Source organism: Macaca mulatta, chromosome 9 (genome assembly GCF_049350105.2).
Source record: "Macaca mulatta isolate MMU2019108-1 chromosome 9, T2T-MMU8v2.0, whole genome shotgun sequence".
Taxonomy (NCBI): domain Eukaryota; kingdom Metazoa; phylum Chordata; class Mammalia; order Primates; family Cercopithecidae; genus Macaca; species Macaca mulatta.
The window spans coordinates 686,775-703,476 of NC_133414.1; the positions used below are offsets into that span (position 1 = coordinate 686,775).

The 16,702-nt window shown below is 42.1% G+C and overlaps 1 long non-coding RNA gene and 1 pseudogene across 1 annotated transcript; one reads left to right on the forward strand and one right to left on the reverse strand.

The window, feature by feature from the left end:
- Positions 1-2,989: 2,989 nt before the first annotated feature.
- On the reverse strand, positions 2,990-9,282 carry LOC100425528 (uncharacterized; annotated as a pseudogene).
- A 1,383-nt stretch (positions 9,283-10,665) lies between these two features.
- Positions 10,666-13,353, forward strand: LOC144331051 (uncharacterized). The gene is made up of 3 exons (XR_013397877.1): positions 10,666-10,760; positions 10,945-11,223; positions 12,679-13,353. It is a non-coding gene; the product is annotated as an uncharacterized LOC144331051 (long non-coding RNA).
- Positions 13,354-16,702: the final 3,349 nt, after the last annotated feature.

A 16,702-nucleotide genomic window follows, 5' to 3' on the forward strand; every position in this document is an offset into this window, starting at 1 on the left:
CCACCTAATCCTCCAGAGAGTGCCACTCCATCTTCCTGGGGTTAGCTCCACATGCAGTAAGGCCACTATAACTAAGGCCGTCAAGACTTGCAGTCCGAAGATGAGACTTTTGACATGCTGATAAGCAGCAGTGATAAGAAAAGCCCACACACTGGTCAGGAATTTTTCAATAAAAGCAGCTGAGATGCTTCTTCATATGCTTCGGTAGGGGCTAATATCAAACTATTTCTTCCCATTTTCTTTACTCAGCAGTGCCTGAACCATGAGGCACCATAGATGTATACCTCATCAGGAGGGTGTATGGTACAGCAGCAAGGGGAGCAGCAGCACAAGAAACAAACAAGACCACTACTTCTGCTTACATAATAACTATTGTCTTGGAGTGTAAAATAATTAATAATGTTCACATGGCTGCCCTAAGCACACAGAGATGGTGACCAGAGCAGATGCAGGGACTGCAGAGATACAGCCTGATTCTTGCTAATTAGGACTTAAGTGTTGGCTTATGTGCTGTGCTTTTGTGCATTCATAAGCCAGGGCCTCAAAACTGCCTGCTAAGCACAGGCCAAAGGTCATGCTGGGGTGCAGTTAAACATTGATGTCTAGGAGATGAGAGCATTTTAGTGTGGAAGAAGATAACAACACCTGAAGACCACAGAACACTGTGCAGACCAAAGGGAACGCCCATCGTCAGCTCACGGTTCTGAGCCAGGTGACTGCTGATGTGTTACGGAACAGTCAGCCCATAGCAGGTAGGTCAAGTTGAGCTGGTGTCCTGCATTGAGGACTGATCCATTCCATTCGTGTTGCCAATTGTTTCAATAGCGTCTCATGCACCCCACTGGTGAGGAAGGAATTAGTACCCTATGTTTACTGGCACCGTTAAACACTTAACATCTATTACTAAACAGATAAGCCAGACCTCAGTTACTAATTACATACAGGAGGATGGTGTAAGCTCCCACAGGCCCAAACAGGGATTAACTTGAGCGCAGAGAGTGGTATAACATTAAAAAAGTGAGGATATTCCTTTCTTTTTTTTTTTTTTTTTTTTTTTGACACAGAATCTCACTCTGTCACCCTTGCTAGAGTGCAGTGGTGTGATCTCGGCACACTGCAAGCTCCATCTCCCGGGTAAACTGTATGTACTTAGGAATTAATACCAACTCATTATTAGCAAAAAATAAATGTCTTTACATCAAGAGTAGTTTTTCATTTAATAAAAATAGGTGGGATGTGTATAATGGACAAGGGATAATCAAAATTTGCCAAATGAGGCTAGTAAGACAATCCCAAGAATTCACAATCATTATTCACTGGTCCATTAATCACAGGACAATACACACAAATGAAACTTGCCTGACCGGGCGCAGTGGCTCATGCCTGTAATCCCAGCATTTTGGGAGGCCAAGGCGGGCAAATCATGAGGTCTGGAGTTCAAGACCAGCCTAGCCAACATGGTGAAACCCTGTCTCTAATAAAAATACAAAGAATTAGCTGGATGTAGTGGCGTTCACCTGTAGTCCCAACTACTCGGAAGGCTGAGGCAAGAGAATCGCTTAAACCCAGGGGGCGGAGGTTGCAGTGAGCCGAGATCGGACCACTGCACTCTAGCCTGGGCAACAGAGTGAGACTCCATCTCAAAAAGAAATAATAATGGAATAAAAAAATTAAACTTACCTACATATTAGAAAAACATCCAAATTCAACCATGAATCCAGCACATTATCAAATGAATAGACAAAAATTCTACCAACAGACTTAAGAAAATATCATTATCTATGAAATTCAAGTACTACTGCTTAAAGAACATTTACAGAACTCTCACCTCAAGGTTTCCCTGCAAAACAAGGTGAAATGCATACTCAAGACTCTTTAAGAATGGGCCACTGATAAAAACAATATACTTGTAACTTGTGTAACATTTCATAGATTTTTTTCAAGCACTGCACAATAATTAATTTGCATCAGGCTTTCCAAATTAGAAAAGCTTCACTTATAGAACTTCTTTCCAGTGGGAGTTTTCACACGGCTTTTCAAGTAAATGTTAAAACTGAAAATATTCTTGCAGTTTCTAAACTGTTAGAGTTTTAATCCTGTGTACGTTCTTGTATTTACAAGGTCCAGCCAGCTACAGCGTGCATTTTCATATGTCCTTGAGTGGATATGAGAGAAATGAAACACTCAAACATTCTGGACATTCATAGGGTTTTTCTCAGGAATGAGCTGATGTCTTCAAATGGAACTAATACAACCGAAGGCCTTACCATAAATTTAAATTTAAAAGCCTTTTCTCCACTCTGAGACCTCCCAAATCTTCAGGAAAATCTGAAGGCTTGACCACATTTCCTACATTCTTAAGGTTTCTCTGCAGTGTGAGCTCTTTCATTTTTATGAGGGAATGGGAAAGAGTAAATGTTTTACCACATTTCTTACATTCAAGGGGCTTTATTTATTTATTTATTTTTGAGATGGAGTCTCACTCTGTCGCCAGGCTGGAGTGCAGTGGCACAATCTCGGCTCCCTGCAACCTCTGCCTCCTGGGTTCAAGTGATTCTCCTGCCTCAGCCTCCTGAGTAGCTGGGATTACAAGCATATGCTACCACACCCAGCTATTTTTGTATTTTTAGTAGAGACGAGGTTTCACCGTGTTGGCCAGGATGGTCTCGATCTCCTGACCTCGTGATCCACACGCACAGGGCTTCCCCCCAACCCCCCGTAGCCTTTTATGTCCTTGAAAAAGAACTAAGACAACTGAAATGTGCCGCCATGCCCAGCTAATTATTTTCTTTGTTTTTGTTTTGAGACGGAGTCTGCCTCTGTCGCCCAAGCTGGAGCGCAGTGGTGCGATCTCGGCTCACTGCAAGCTCCGCCTCCCGGGTTCACGCCATTCTCCTGCCTCAGCCTTCCGAGTAGCTGGCGTGAGCCACCGGGCCCGGCATTATTTTATTTTTTGTAGAGACAGGGTTTCACCACGATGCCCAGGTTGTTTCACATTGTTTTAATCCAGGCTGGTTATAAACTCCTGGGCTCAAGCAATACACACACCTTGGCCTCCCAAAGTGCTGGGATTATAGGCTGAGTCACTACACCCAACCTCTACATCATGACTTCTTTAGTGGCGCATAAGGTAACTGGAACGAGTGTAGGCTTTACCGCATCTCTTACATTCATAGGGTTTTTCTCCAGTATGAATTCTTTCGTGGAGGTGAAGGGAACTGAGGCGACTGAAGGCTTGGTCACATTGTTTACATTCATAGGGTTTCTCTCCAGTATGAGTACTTCTATGGTTACAAAGGGAACTCAAACGACTAAAGGCTTTGCCACATTGTTTACATTCATAGGGTCTCTCTCCAGTATAAATGCTTCCATGGTCATGAAGGGAAGTGGAACAGCTGAAGGCTTTATCACATTTGGTACATCTCTCTCCAGTGTGAGTCCTTTCATGCATCTTAAAAGAACAAGAAAATCTGAGTGTTTTCCCACATTCCTTACATTCGTAGGGTTTCTCTCCAGTGTGAGTTCGTCCATGTATTAGACAAAAACAGTGAACGCTTTACCACATTGTTTACATTTATAGGGTTTTTCTCCTGTGTGAGTTCTCTGATGTCTTTCAACTGAATTGAGAAAATGAAAAGCTTTCCCACATATCGTACACTTATAAGCTGGATTTCCACTGTGCATTATCCTGTGTCTTCTAACACCTGGAACAGAAACGAAGAGTTTCCCACACTGTTCACATTTATATTGCTTCTCTCCATATGGTTTGTATCCTGAGTGAGCTGGGATGTGCCTATTAAGGAGGGAATGATGTACAAAGACTTTTCCACAAATACTGCATTCACATTATTTTAATCCAGTAGAAATGTTCTCATTCAGATCAAGATTTGGAATGTGGCTGACAACTTGTCCATACTGACTACCTTCTTTGCTTTCACGCAGTCTCTGTACCATATGATTTCTGTAAAAAAAATGACAAGCACATTATTATTGGTTGGTTTAATAACTTTCTACTCATTCATAGGTCTTCGACTTACACTGCTACCAATACTAGGGAAAATGCATTTTTGTTTTGTTTTGTTTTTGTTTTTGTGCCATGACTGAATTATTTGAAAGTAAATGGGCTACTACTGAAAACACAGCTACCACCTGCATGGCTATGACCAAAATAGTAACATTCATATACACAAATTTGTAGTACTATTTTCAAGTAAACTGTTTTCCAAACACTGACTGCTACACTGATGTACGTTACATTTTGGTTGAAATTTCTCTAAAAGGAAATGAATTTCAAGTGACTCTTATTTGCTTTGATTGCTTGTTTTTAAATTCATGACATGCTAAGATTCCTTCAGAGGACTTTATTTCCTCTTCTCGGTGCAAATTATCTTGTATCTTTCCCAAGTTTTTTGAAGTGATCTTCAATATTCTGGTCTTTCTGTTTTTTCCTAAAATGCAGATGCACAAAATTATCATGAATTATTTCAAACTATAGAAACATTACTAGATTTCATGTTCATTGTACACAGTGCCCATGCCTGATTTATTCACCAAATCATTCCCTTGCCCCATTCCAAATCACAAATAGCACTGATGATAGGGAAATACTTCTGTAATTAAGTGAAATGTGTTGTCATTCTTACCTACAGAAGCCAGGTTCCTGCAGGTTTCCTGCATCACTTCTCTGGAGAGATTCTTCTGAGAAGAATCTAGCAAAGCCCATTCCTGCTGGGTAAAGTTCACAGCCACATCCTCAAAAGCCACGGAGTCCTAAAACATTCCACACATGTGGATAGAAGGATGAGTGAGACTGAGAGCACTGGGAATGTATACTCAATTCATAAGCTGTTTACATGATTCTAAAATTTCCAAGCATTTATTTTATGACTTGATTGTCACAACTCTTACTCTGCTCACGCATACTCCCTCCCACACAGCAGTACTAATGCTAGAATTGAACTATTCAAAAAGGCAACAGCAAAGTAGAAACACCCATCTCATGAGAGAATCCAGGGAGTAAGATTACGATATGCTGCTAGGAGTTACCTTTTAACTTCACTTTGTACATTTCTAGTATCTGTCATACTAAAGTCCTACCTGATGTGCATAAGTGAGTTAATATTATCAGTCCTGAGACTACTTATTCTTAAAAATACCTGCTCGCAAAGTTCAATCTTTGTTTGTATTAGGAACTTACATTTTGAAAGGGATTCCACCAACCCAAGTAGTAAGAATGACTCATTGCATCTAAATGGCTTATGCAGTATATTTTCCAAAACTTCTTCTGCTGAAAGTCTATTATTTTGTGTCACTGCAGTGGTGCTTAGGGAACCAGACACAAAAACACAGTCTGAACACTAAGTGTTCAATGAATTTTCCTGGTAGACAATATTTTACATGTGCTGTCACTTGTTAACTGTGGAAGTGAACCCATTCCACGTGATTACACCAAGAGAGAATAGGGTTATTAAATTTAATTGAGTAGTAAATAAAACCAATAATTGATATTTAACAATACTAATACAACAATTTTTCAAATTTCTATTGCACAATATCAAGGCAGAAAGGAATAAGAGGAAATAGGACACATGCTTTTTAAAATGACATTAATGTCACCACTTCCAGATGCTATTCCTATGAAACCACATAAATTCCCAGATCAGGTGGTTTTAGGCAAGAAAAGCTACTCTTTCATATGTAGTAAAAATGACCAATGTCTAATCATTTTTAGTCATCTAAAAAAAGAGTGATGGCTTGTCTAACATACTTCTAAGATTTTCAAACAAAAATATTCAGGACAGCACAGTGTTAGCAGAGAGATGAGCAAGCAGACCAAAGGAAAAAAAAAGTCTTAATGACCCAGCATCTATATGGAAAGTTGAGGAATGATAGAGTAGGCACTATAGAATAGAAAAAGAAATTACATGCACTTTAAAATATGAGGCAAACCAGGCTGGCATCTACTTGGGAAAATGTATTGCATTCTTCTCTATTCCATGAACAATAATCATCTTATTATATATTCAAATACAAAAAATAAAACCAGAATACTTTCAGAAGTCACAGGAAGATTTTTTTTTAACGAAGGATTAGGCAGAATTTTTTTTATGTAAGAAAAAAGTGATAAAGGAACAGACAAACTCAAACATATTAAAATTTAGGGAATAAAAAGAAAATAGAGTGGGCCAGGCGTCGTAGCTCACGCCTATAATCCCAGCATCTTGGGAGGCTGAGGCAGGGGATCACCTGAGGTCAGGAGGTTGAGACCAGCCTGGCCAACATGGCAAAAATCCCGTCTTTTTGTTGTTTGTTTGTTTGTTTATTTGTTTTTGAGACGGAGTCTCACATTGTCCCTTGGGCTGGGGTGCAGTGGCAAGATCTTGGCTCACTGCAACCTCCACCTCCCGGGTTCAAGCAATTCTCTTGCCTCAGCCTCCCGAGTAGCTGGGATTACAGGTGCCTGCCACCACGTTCAGCTAATTTTTTTGTATTTTTAGTAGAGACAGGGTTTCACCATGTTGGCCAGGCTGCTCTGGAACTCCTGACCTCATGATCCGACCACCTTGGCCTCCCAAAGGGCTGGGATTACAGGCATAAGCCACCGTGCCAGGCCTAAAACCCTGTGTTTACTAAAAATATGAATATTAGCTGGGTGTGGTGGTGGGTGCCTATAATCCCAGTTACTCAGGAGGCTGACACAGGAGAATCACGAACTCGGGAGGCGGAGGTTGCAGTAAGCAGAGATGGCGCCACTGCACTCCAGCTGGGCTACAGAGCAAGACAGCATCTCCAAAAAACAAAAAACAACACTCAGACACCCAGATAAGAGGATACACATGTGTCCACTGTCATAAATTCTTCACCAAGCTACAAGAGGGGAACTGACATTTTGGTGAATCTTTATAAATCATCAATTTATCTATCACACTTTTATTTCACCAATAGCATTTACAAAACTAAGTCCTACAATTCCATTTGAAATTACCCTTAAAAAGAACAGAACTTTAAAACTTACTACATTCACTCTGGGGAAGAAATAAATACGAATTTTTAGCAAATGAAATACATCATTTTACCTTGCCTCTTTGGAAATAGTATTTTTATCTTTCAAGCTGTACTGACAAAATGTATCTTACAGTCAGTGACAACCTGAAACTCAAATAAGCGGACAAGCCTTTTCAAGGTAACAAACTCAGTGAGAGGCAGGGCTGACTCCAACGCAGACCTTTCTAAGTGTCACGGCAGGCCATTCTATCCCTTAGGACACCCATCCTGTTCAGTAAAGTACTCAATGACCACCTAGGAGGCACTGGCACTGCTCTTTGTCCTCCTGTGTGCCTTAAGTGCATTTTAATATTCAGGTTCTTGCGCATCCTCTCTGGGGTGGGTTTTCCTTGTCCTCTGGGACGGTTTTTCTCTCTTCACAAGTCTGAGACAAGCTAGAGAGCAGAAATCATTTCTGCCTTTTCCTCTCAATATCAGCATCCAATTGGTAAACCATCAATGTGTCTTCGAGGAATAATAACTCGGGCTGGAGGAATAATTTTAATGACCTAACTTTCATGACATTACATTGTATTGTCCATTAATTTTAATGTCCTAAAATTTTAATGACCCTAAGGGGTCACCATTTTAGATGAAACTATACCAGGAGATTCCTCTAAGGCCAAGAGCATCCAGCTGCTAACCTGAGAGACTCTACCCCCTACCTCAGGCTGTCCTTGGGGATGAGATGACCCCGGGGCTGATACTCACTAGACCCTCCAATAGACATGGCCACTGTGGGTATCCTGGGTCATCCCCAGACAGTTCTAAAATGCCAGGACTAGGAAAAGACAGGACAGTGGCTGAGGACACAACACCCTGTCAAGTTTTCACGGGGGGACCTCAACCTAAAGACATTTTGGTAATATGTACACTTAGGAAAGATGAAAAGAAGAGAGGCACAAAGATTTTTTTTACAGTAGAGTGTCAGATGATTTATTCTCCGCTTTCCTCTCATGTAAAATGTTTGGAAACAGAAAAATATTTTGGCCAAGGTGCCTCACGCCTGTAATCCCGGTGCTTTAGGAGGCCGAGGAGGGTGATCAATTAAGGTCAGAAGTTCGAAACCAACCTAGCTAACATGGCAAAACCCTGTCTCAACATACAAAAATTAGCTGGACGTGGTGGTGGCGCCTATAAGCCCAGCTACTTGGGAGACTGAGGCAGGAGAATCGCTTGAACCCGGGAGTCAGAGATTGCAGTGAGCTGAGACTGCATCATTGCACTCCAGCCTGGCGACAGGGTGAGACTCCGTCTCAAAAAAAAAGAAAAAAATATATATATACATATATATGTATATATATGTATATATAAGTGTGTGTATATATATGTATGGTTTGCTTCCTCATTCACCTTATCAAAGCCTCTCATTTACGCCCCTCCCCTGGACCCCAAACCACAAACCATGACTGCGGTACCCGTTTATGAATCGCGTTTGCTCAAACGCGCCGTTTAACGTTTTAACAAAGCCTCAGGTTAATTTTAGGGGGAGAAAGGTGGGACTGGAAGCTCCATGAACCACAGCTTCTCCCACGCTGGAACCCCGCTTACCGAGTCGGGGCTCTCCCGGATCACCCTCCCGTGGTCACCGCACTACCTGGGTGGGGGAGGCGCGGGCTTCCGGAGAGGGCTCCGGCCGGCGGAAGTGGCGCCCGCAGGTACAGACAGGACGCAGGGGCCCCGCTGCCCGCCCCGCCCGGCCCTGCACAGAAGGGGACTGAGGCCCGGCTGCGCCGCGGAGACTCGGTCCGCAGGTTCCGCAGCCGATGGCTGGTTCCAGCAGGTTTCACCCAGCCCTCTTCCCCACCTCGGGAAGCCAGGCGCAGTCCACTCACCGTTCCTCGGCTTCCCGGGTGTCCCAGCGTCAGCTAGGGATGTCCCAACACCCGCAGGTCACAGGGTGGCAGAGGCTGCTGCAGAGCCACCGGGCCTCCCAGAGCCAGGAAGTAGCAGCGGAGACTCACAGGAAGAGCCTACGGTGAGGAAGGCCAGACAAAGCGCCCGCCAGCCAGATCCCGGAAGCCGCCCTCTCCTTTCCGGCGGTGCGCCTGATTGACAGGTCCCCACCTCAGCGCCCCTGATTGTCTGGGGCTTCAGGCCCCGCCCCCTCAGGCCCTGAGTGACAGGAGATTGCGATCTCACGTGAGGCTGGATGAGGCCAGAATGACCGTTTTGGCCTAGCGGTTTGTAGGGCGTGCGTCCTTCCTGCGCTGGGATCTGACCACGCAAGGAGCACATTCGCATTTAACTTTGTATACAAGATTATAGCTATTTTGCGTAATAAGATATAAAATTGCACGCAATATAATGGCAATTCTGTAACTGCCCAGTGGGTTCACCTTGCCCGCTACCTAGACTGAGCCGATTTCTCAAGACCGGGGGAATAGCAATAGAGAAGGAGTAACTCACGCAGAGTCGGCTGTGCGGGAGACCGGAGATTTGATTTTTATTTTATTTTATTATTTCTGAAACAGAGTCTTGCTCTGTCGCCCAGGCTGCAGTGCAGCCTCGGAGTTTTATGATTATTCAAATCAGTCTCCCTGAGCATTTGGGGATAAGAGTATTTAGAAAGTTTATTTTGCCAAGGTTGGGGATGCTTGTGCATGACACAGCCTCAGGATGTCCTGATGACAGTTGCCCAAGGTGGTCAGAGCACAGCTTGGTTTTGTTGGAGATAAATGCTCGGTGACGCAAAGTAAAACCAGAACTTAAGCAAAAGTTTTCTCAGCAACGCAATTTACCTCTGCGGAAGCGTGCTGCTCTCATCAATCACAATCGCAAGAGCACACGGAATAAAGGAAAGCAGGGGTTTTTATTCCTAATGCAATCCCTACCTCTGGCATGGGCTGGGGCCAGACCTCAAGATCTACACTGACCCCGTTGGCTATTTGTGAATATTTTCCCAAATAAGGGAGGGGGAAGGGGAATGTGAGTTACAATGGTGGGACGTGTGGTTTCGAAGGGAGAAATGGGTGCAGAGCAGGTAACCAAGGGAACAGATGTGAGCTATTGATTGGAACTGAGGGGAAGGTTGTTTACAGTAACTAAGGGCAAGGAGGCATGGAGAACAAGAAAGTTGAGTTCGAGAACAAAACACAAGAACGTTAACATGCCAAACCTTGGAAGAGAAACTGACCGTATCTGACAGTTTTACACATTTTAGGGAGACAGGAGACATCAATCAACATATGTAAGATGAACACTGGTTTGATCTGGTACAATCTGAAGCAAAAGTGGGTCAACTCGAAGCCAGGAGGGGCTTCCAGGTCACAGGCAGGTGAGAGAGGAACGGTTGCATTCTTCTGAGTTTCTGATGAGCCTTTCCAAAGGAGGCAATAAGATATGCATTCTTCTCAGCGAGCAGCGGATGACTTTGAATAGAATGGGAGGCAGGTTTGCCCTAAGCAGTTCCCAGATTGATTTTTCCCTTTATCTTAGTGATTTGCGGGGCCCAAAATATTTTCCTTTCCAATTTCCCCCTTTTGTTTTAAAAATATTTTGGAGAAAGCATTTTAGAAGAAAATCAGTCTCTGGTGGCAGGTTTTGTCTGACTTCTCATGGAGTAGCTGAGATTACAGGTGAGCGACACCACACCTAGCTAATTTTTTTTTTTTTTGGTAGACACGGGGGTCAGGCTCCCCGTAATCTCTACAAATAATCCAGTGAAGGAACACCAGAGCGTGGAAAGCTGAGGACGACCGACAAAGGACTCCCGAGTAGGTTTTCACTTCAAGCTCTAGGGTAAGGAGGGCGCTCGGGGAATTCCAGGGAAACCTCGGGAAAATGTGGGTCGAGCTGACAGTAAGTTCGCTAATTACTTAAGCCTTGTGCAGCAGTTACTGCGCCGCGGAGGGGTAATTGTCAGCACCCAAAATCTCACATCTTTGTTCCGTCTGGTAGACAAGTATTCTCCTTGGTTCCCGGAATATGGAACCATGAATGTAGAAGATTGGAACAAGGTCGGATCAGACTTAAAATGAGCACAAGAAGAGGGCCGCGATATTCCCGTCTCTGCTTGGTCTGTGTGGTCGGCAAGTAAAACAGCCCTGGAGCCCTTCCACACTGAGGAGGAGGAGGAGGATTTTCAGGATGACATAGGAAAGTTGAGTAATCAGGAGTCTAATTATCAGCAAAGTGAACCATGACAGTCTCGTTTAAAAAAGGGCGAGAAACGGGAAGGTATGTATGCTAATCTCCAGAGACTTATAAAAGAAACTGTGCCACCTACTGCGCCTTTCGGGGAAGGTCTGGAATGGCCACCCCCAGGCCAGCCTCCTGAATATTTGGAAGGGGAGCCTGAGACCCGCGCCTTGCTGCTCCCATCGTTGCAGGCCCCGCCAGTAACTATGGCGAAGGGAAGCTTCAGGCTTGTCCAACAGCCAATTAGGATGAGGGAATGATCCAGGCTTGCCCACCTGTTAGTTATGGTAGAGGAGTGCTGCGAGCGGGTCCAAATACAAATTATGGCAAAGGGACAATCCAGGCATCCATTCGCCAGGCACAAGAAATGGGGGATTTGAATGCTTGGCAGTTTCTGGTAATTATTTCACCAGCTGAGGAGGCCAGAGAACTTACTCAAGCATGCTGGGAGCCATTTCCTTTTAAAATATTAGAAGACTTAAAGCAAGCAATTGGACAATATGGGCCAAATTCCCCTTTTGTTCATTCCTTGTTACAATGTGTGGCTTATAACAGAAGCTGAATACCTATGGATTGGGAGGCACTAGCCCTTCCACTTTCCACCATGAGGTGAAAAAGACTAAGACTCCACCAGATGCAACTGCCCAATCTCAGACATTCCAGCCACCAATATTGTGAGCCAAAAGGACCTTTTTTACTTATAAATTACCCAGCCTCAGGTATTCTGTTACAGAAGCACAAAACAGACTAAGACATAAACGTATGAAAAAACTCACTGAAGGTGTAGGGAAAATGGTGTTGACCTAAGTCACTTTGAAAATGAATAGAATCCGTATGCTGAAGGCAAATGAACTATACTTCATCACTGGATTCCATTTTATAAAGTTCTTTCCAACAGAAGCAATTGTGAACAATTGTAAAACCACAGTATCTGTATCTGGAATAAAGCAATGACTTACATAAGTCACAGATGGTAGGAACCAAGTTTCTCACTGTTGAAGTGGGAGGTTACAAATTAGCAAGGGGAGAAGGCTGGAATGATTCATGTGATAGTAGATCAGAGGTGGAGACGTGAATGTAAACTTATGTTTAGTTTAATATAGATACACACAGTTCTACATAGAAAACTTTATGATTAGGTGTGTATAGGTAGGTTAGACACACACATATACTTCCTAGCATTGCTAATGAAGAACAAGTGCTATTCAACAATGTGCTCATTCAGCAGCCAGATGTAAGTTTTCCTACCATTCTGAAAGGAATCATGCTCTTTGAAGAAATGTCTGATACTAGAACTGGGACAGTAAATATAGGAGTCAGGATAATCTTGAAGTATCAGAAAGTAAGTAAGTACTAAAAAAAATTAAAATATATCAAAGAAAAATAATAGCCAATAAAAACAGCTACTGATGGCCAACACAGGAATGAATTGTAGTGTTGAATAATAACTAAAGCTGAAAGTAATTATCTAGGTGTCTGTATTTGTATACACAGGTGAATAAGAAAATGGAGTTGCATAGAAATCTCCTTTGCAAAAGAATTCCAAATAATTGATGTAGACACTCAGCCATCAAGAATGTGGAGCCAACACCTCACTCCGTAAGTGTGGGCTCCGCACAGTGTCGTGCTCCAAAGGAACCAAAACACATGCAGTATGGGCAAGGAGGAAAAATAACTTCACACTGGAGAAACCTGACAAACAGTAGCTCTGCCAAATGATCCAAGTGAACATCAAAGGTGACAGTTCACCTTGAGAACATGCAGTGACAATGGGGGACATTCTACAAAATTCCTGACCAATCCTCCTCAGTAATGTCAAGGTCATCATGACACAGAAAGCCTGACACATTGTCACAGCCAGGAAGAGCCCACAGGGACGTGATGACTACATGTCATGCGGGATCTTGGATGGGATCCTGGGTCAGAGTAAGACAGAACCAAGGGCATCCAAATGAAATATGAACTTTAGTTAATAATAGTCTATCAGTATTGGTTCATAAACTATGACAAATTATGTAAGATATAATAAGCCATGTGAGATACACTGATTGAAGATGTTAATAAGAGATGAAACTAGGTTGCAGCTACATGGGAAATCTCTGCATTTTGGGGGGGGGCAATTTCTGAGTAAGTAAAAAAATGATGTAAAATAAAACTTTATTTAAAACAGTTATATTTTTTAACACTTCCTTGTTTAATTATTTATACCATGAATTACTAGTAATTGACACTGTTAACTAGTCCTGTTTGTTAAAATAAGAGCATTTATGACACAAAAAATTAAACAGAGCAGATTGATATATAAATAAAAACAAATGCTCTTTACATGCTTTCCGTTAGAGTAGTCACACATACGAGTAAACTTAATTATCATATTTTTTTCTTGTGTTGTGGTTGTGTCCCAGGTTCATTCTCTAAAATGCTGTTCGCCTTAGACCAGGAAAAAAAAATAACCTTATAGGCTCTGTTTCAATTCATGGCTAAATATTTTCAAAAGAGTGACTTTGTAAAAATATGTTCGAATGGAAAATTGATTCATTATGATGGGATCACTTATTCCAAAGACTTCTTGTCTTTATTTTGTGCCCATGCCTACCTTTTAGTCATAATACAACAGAATCAAATATTAGCCACTGGGAAAAAATATTCAAAGAAAGAAAGAATGTGGAGAGAACTTATGACATTGATGATTCAATGTTTTACCACAATGCTTTCTAAAACAGAAGAGTGTAAAAGGATATTCAAAGTCAATTTCCTCAGTGAGGCTTTGCAGAAAATGAGGAAACTAAGGAAAAAAAAAATGGCAGGACATTCTACAGGTGATTTTAGATGTTGCTATGTTTTACGGGAAAAAAATACTTTTACCTTTTAAAGAATCACAAAGAATTATTGGAAACCCAGACTCTGGAATGTTTGCAAATTTAGTTGAGCTTCTGTGTAATTATGTCTATATAGCTAGCCACAAAGTTGATGATTTTTTTAAAATCTGTGCCTTATTTGTGTAATAAAATACGCAATGAATAATTAATACTCATAGGAAAACATGTTAGACCTTGTGAAAGGAAAATCAATCTTGGGGACCCAAAATCACTAAACTAAAGGGAGAAGTCAAGCTGGGAACTGCTGAGGGCAAATCTGCCTCCCATTCTATGCAAACTCACCCATCTGCTCACTGAGAGAAATGCATATCTGATTGCCTCATTTGAGGAGACTAATCAGCAACGCAAAAGGATGAAACCATTTCTCTCTTACTTACCTATGACCTGGAAGCCCCCGTCTGGGCCTTCTCAATTTTCTGGACTGAACCAATGTACATCTTACACATATTGATTGATGTCTCTTGTCTCCCTAAAATGTATACAACCAAGCTGAGCCCCTGCGACCTTGGGCCCGTGTTGTCAGGACCTCCTGAGGATGCATCACAGGCATACATCCTCAAGCTTGGCAAAATACACTTTCTAAAAATCTGAGAGCTGTCTCAGATTTTCAAGGTTCACACATGCAATGTAGGATGTCAGTGTTTATAAAACAGACATTATTCTATCTACTATTAAAAATATGCTGCCAATTAACCTTGGACTTTCTCAACAAAATAAAAAATGTTGATGAGGTACAAATAATATATTTAAACTTAAATAATGTTGCAAGTTTTAATATGGATACTTTTCAATTTTTCAATACTATTTTTTACTACTTTAACACTGTAAGAAAAATTAGTAATTAAAACATGAATAAAAGTGTTTACAGCGGGGTGCACATGTTTCCTCCAGCCTCTGCCCATCCCCAGCTTTCATCCCAACTGTCCTGATGGTGGCTCTAAGCATTGCTCCTTTCTCTGTACCAAGACTTCTCCCCAGAAACAAGCCCAAATCTTACCATATGTTATGGCACGCTCTGATGATGAACAGCAGCAGCCAAAGCCTCAAGGCAGGGAGGCTTTTGTAAAACAAGACTTGTAGAATGTAGCATGTGAAAGTAAAGCCCACAGCAGAGCTCCCTCCTTAGCACGCGGGGAGCAGACAGGAAGCTTTTGCCTCACCTTCCTCAATGGCCTGCAGCCACATCTCCCCAGGTCAGTCTTAAGGACAACGAAACTCTGGTCTTCAAGGTGGACACGCTACTTGGTGCTCCAAAGCCATGGTGACCCACTCTCAGGTGGGTCCCGAAGAGAGCAAAGTTCTGGTTCTAGTCCTAACTCTAACCCTCTCCCAAGACTATGACCCTGAACCTAAACCCTGATCCCTACCCTGGTCCCTAATTCTGATCCTTACTCTGACCCTGACATCGATCTTGACCCTGACCATGACCCCACCTCAAACTATACTTTTGGCCCTGACTCTGAGCATAATCCCTGTTATTATATTTACGATCTATCTCTAGTCTTACCCTCTAGTGGTAAATATCTGTACCCAAAAGCACTTTTAAATTATTTAACTTATTTTCCTTGAATTCTCTAAGGACATCCTAAAGGAGATGTCATTACGTATTTTGCAGTCCCTCTGAGTGGTATGGCTTCAGATAATTTCTAATACTTTGCAAGACATAAAAAGTTTGGAGAGTGACAGCACTGGGTTGTTTGGGATGCATGTTGGCATTCATGATAGTCATTGGTGCTGTTCTCCAAATATTTTCAGTTCACTTTTTAGGAATGTATTCTGACTGTTCCATCCCACCTACTTAAATTTTCACATGGCCACATGACTGTTTTTTTTTTTTTTTCTTTGCCAATGTAGGTGAGAAGAAAATAACATGTGACTTTTTCAGGAGAAATTTCCAAGAAACAGAGTTCTATTCCGCATGCTTTTTTCTCTTTTCTATAGCAATGGGGATCTTATTGATGGTCCCTCCTTCCGTCTGGATTCCTGTGTTAGGATGATACAGCACAGAGCTACCTCTCACCTGACCCATGATGAGATATATATAAATGAGGAAGAAGATTTTTGAGCCACTGTAATTTGAAGGTTGTCTGTCACCACAGTTTAACCTAGCTCCCATTGACTGATGCAAGGCTGAAGAATGAGTCCAAACTGGATCTGGATAAGACATGTGAAGAGCACTCCAGGTTGAATAAAATTCAAGTGTTGTCTCAAAGATAACAGCATGATATGTTATTGGGTGGGTGTAGGATAAATAAGGTATATCAGGTCAGAATAATGAGAAACTCAACTTTAAAAGACGGTGCTGATTTGGACTGTGGAGAGATTCAAATGCCCTGCTTAGCATTTGATATTGTGATGGCTGAACAAACTAATTAAAAGCCCTAAATGAATACTTGGGATAAATATCTGAGGGTATCTAATATCCCAATTTTTCATCCTAGAATGGGCAGAGTCCTTGACCCCATTCTAGTGAGACTTCCAAAAGAAAAAAGACCTACATTTCTTCAACAACCCACATGGAGAGACTTTCCTGTACTTTTGACCTGTGGCTAACACTCCTCACCTTTCATTCTGTCATCAGCATTTTGGCGAAACACCTTTAACTCTCTATGATTTACAGGTTATTAAGTGGCCCTTAT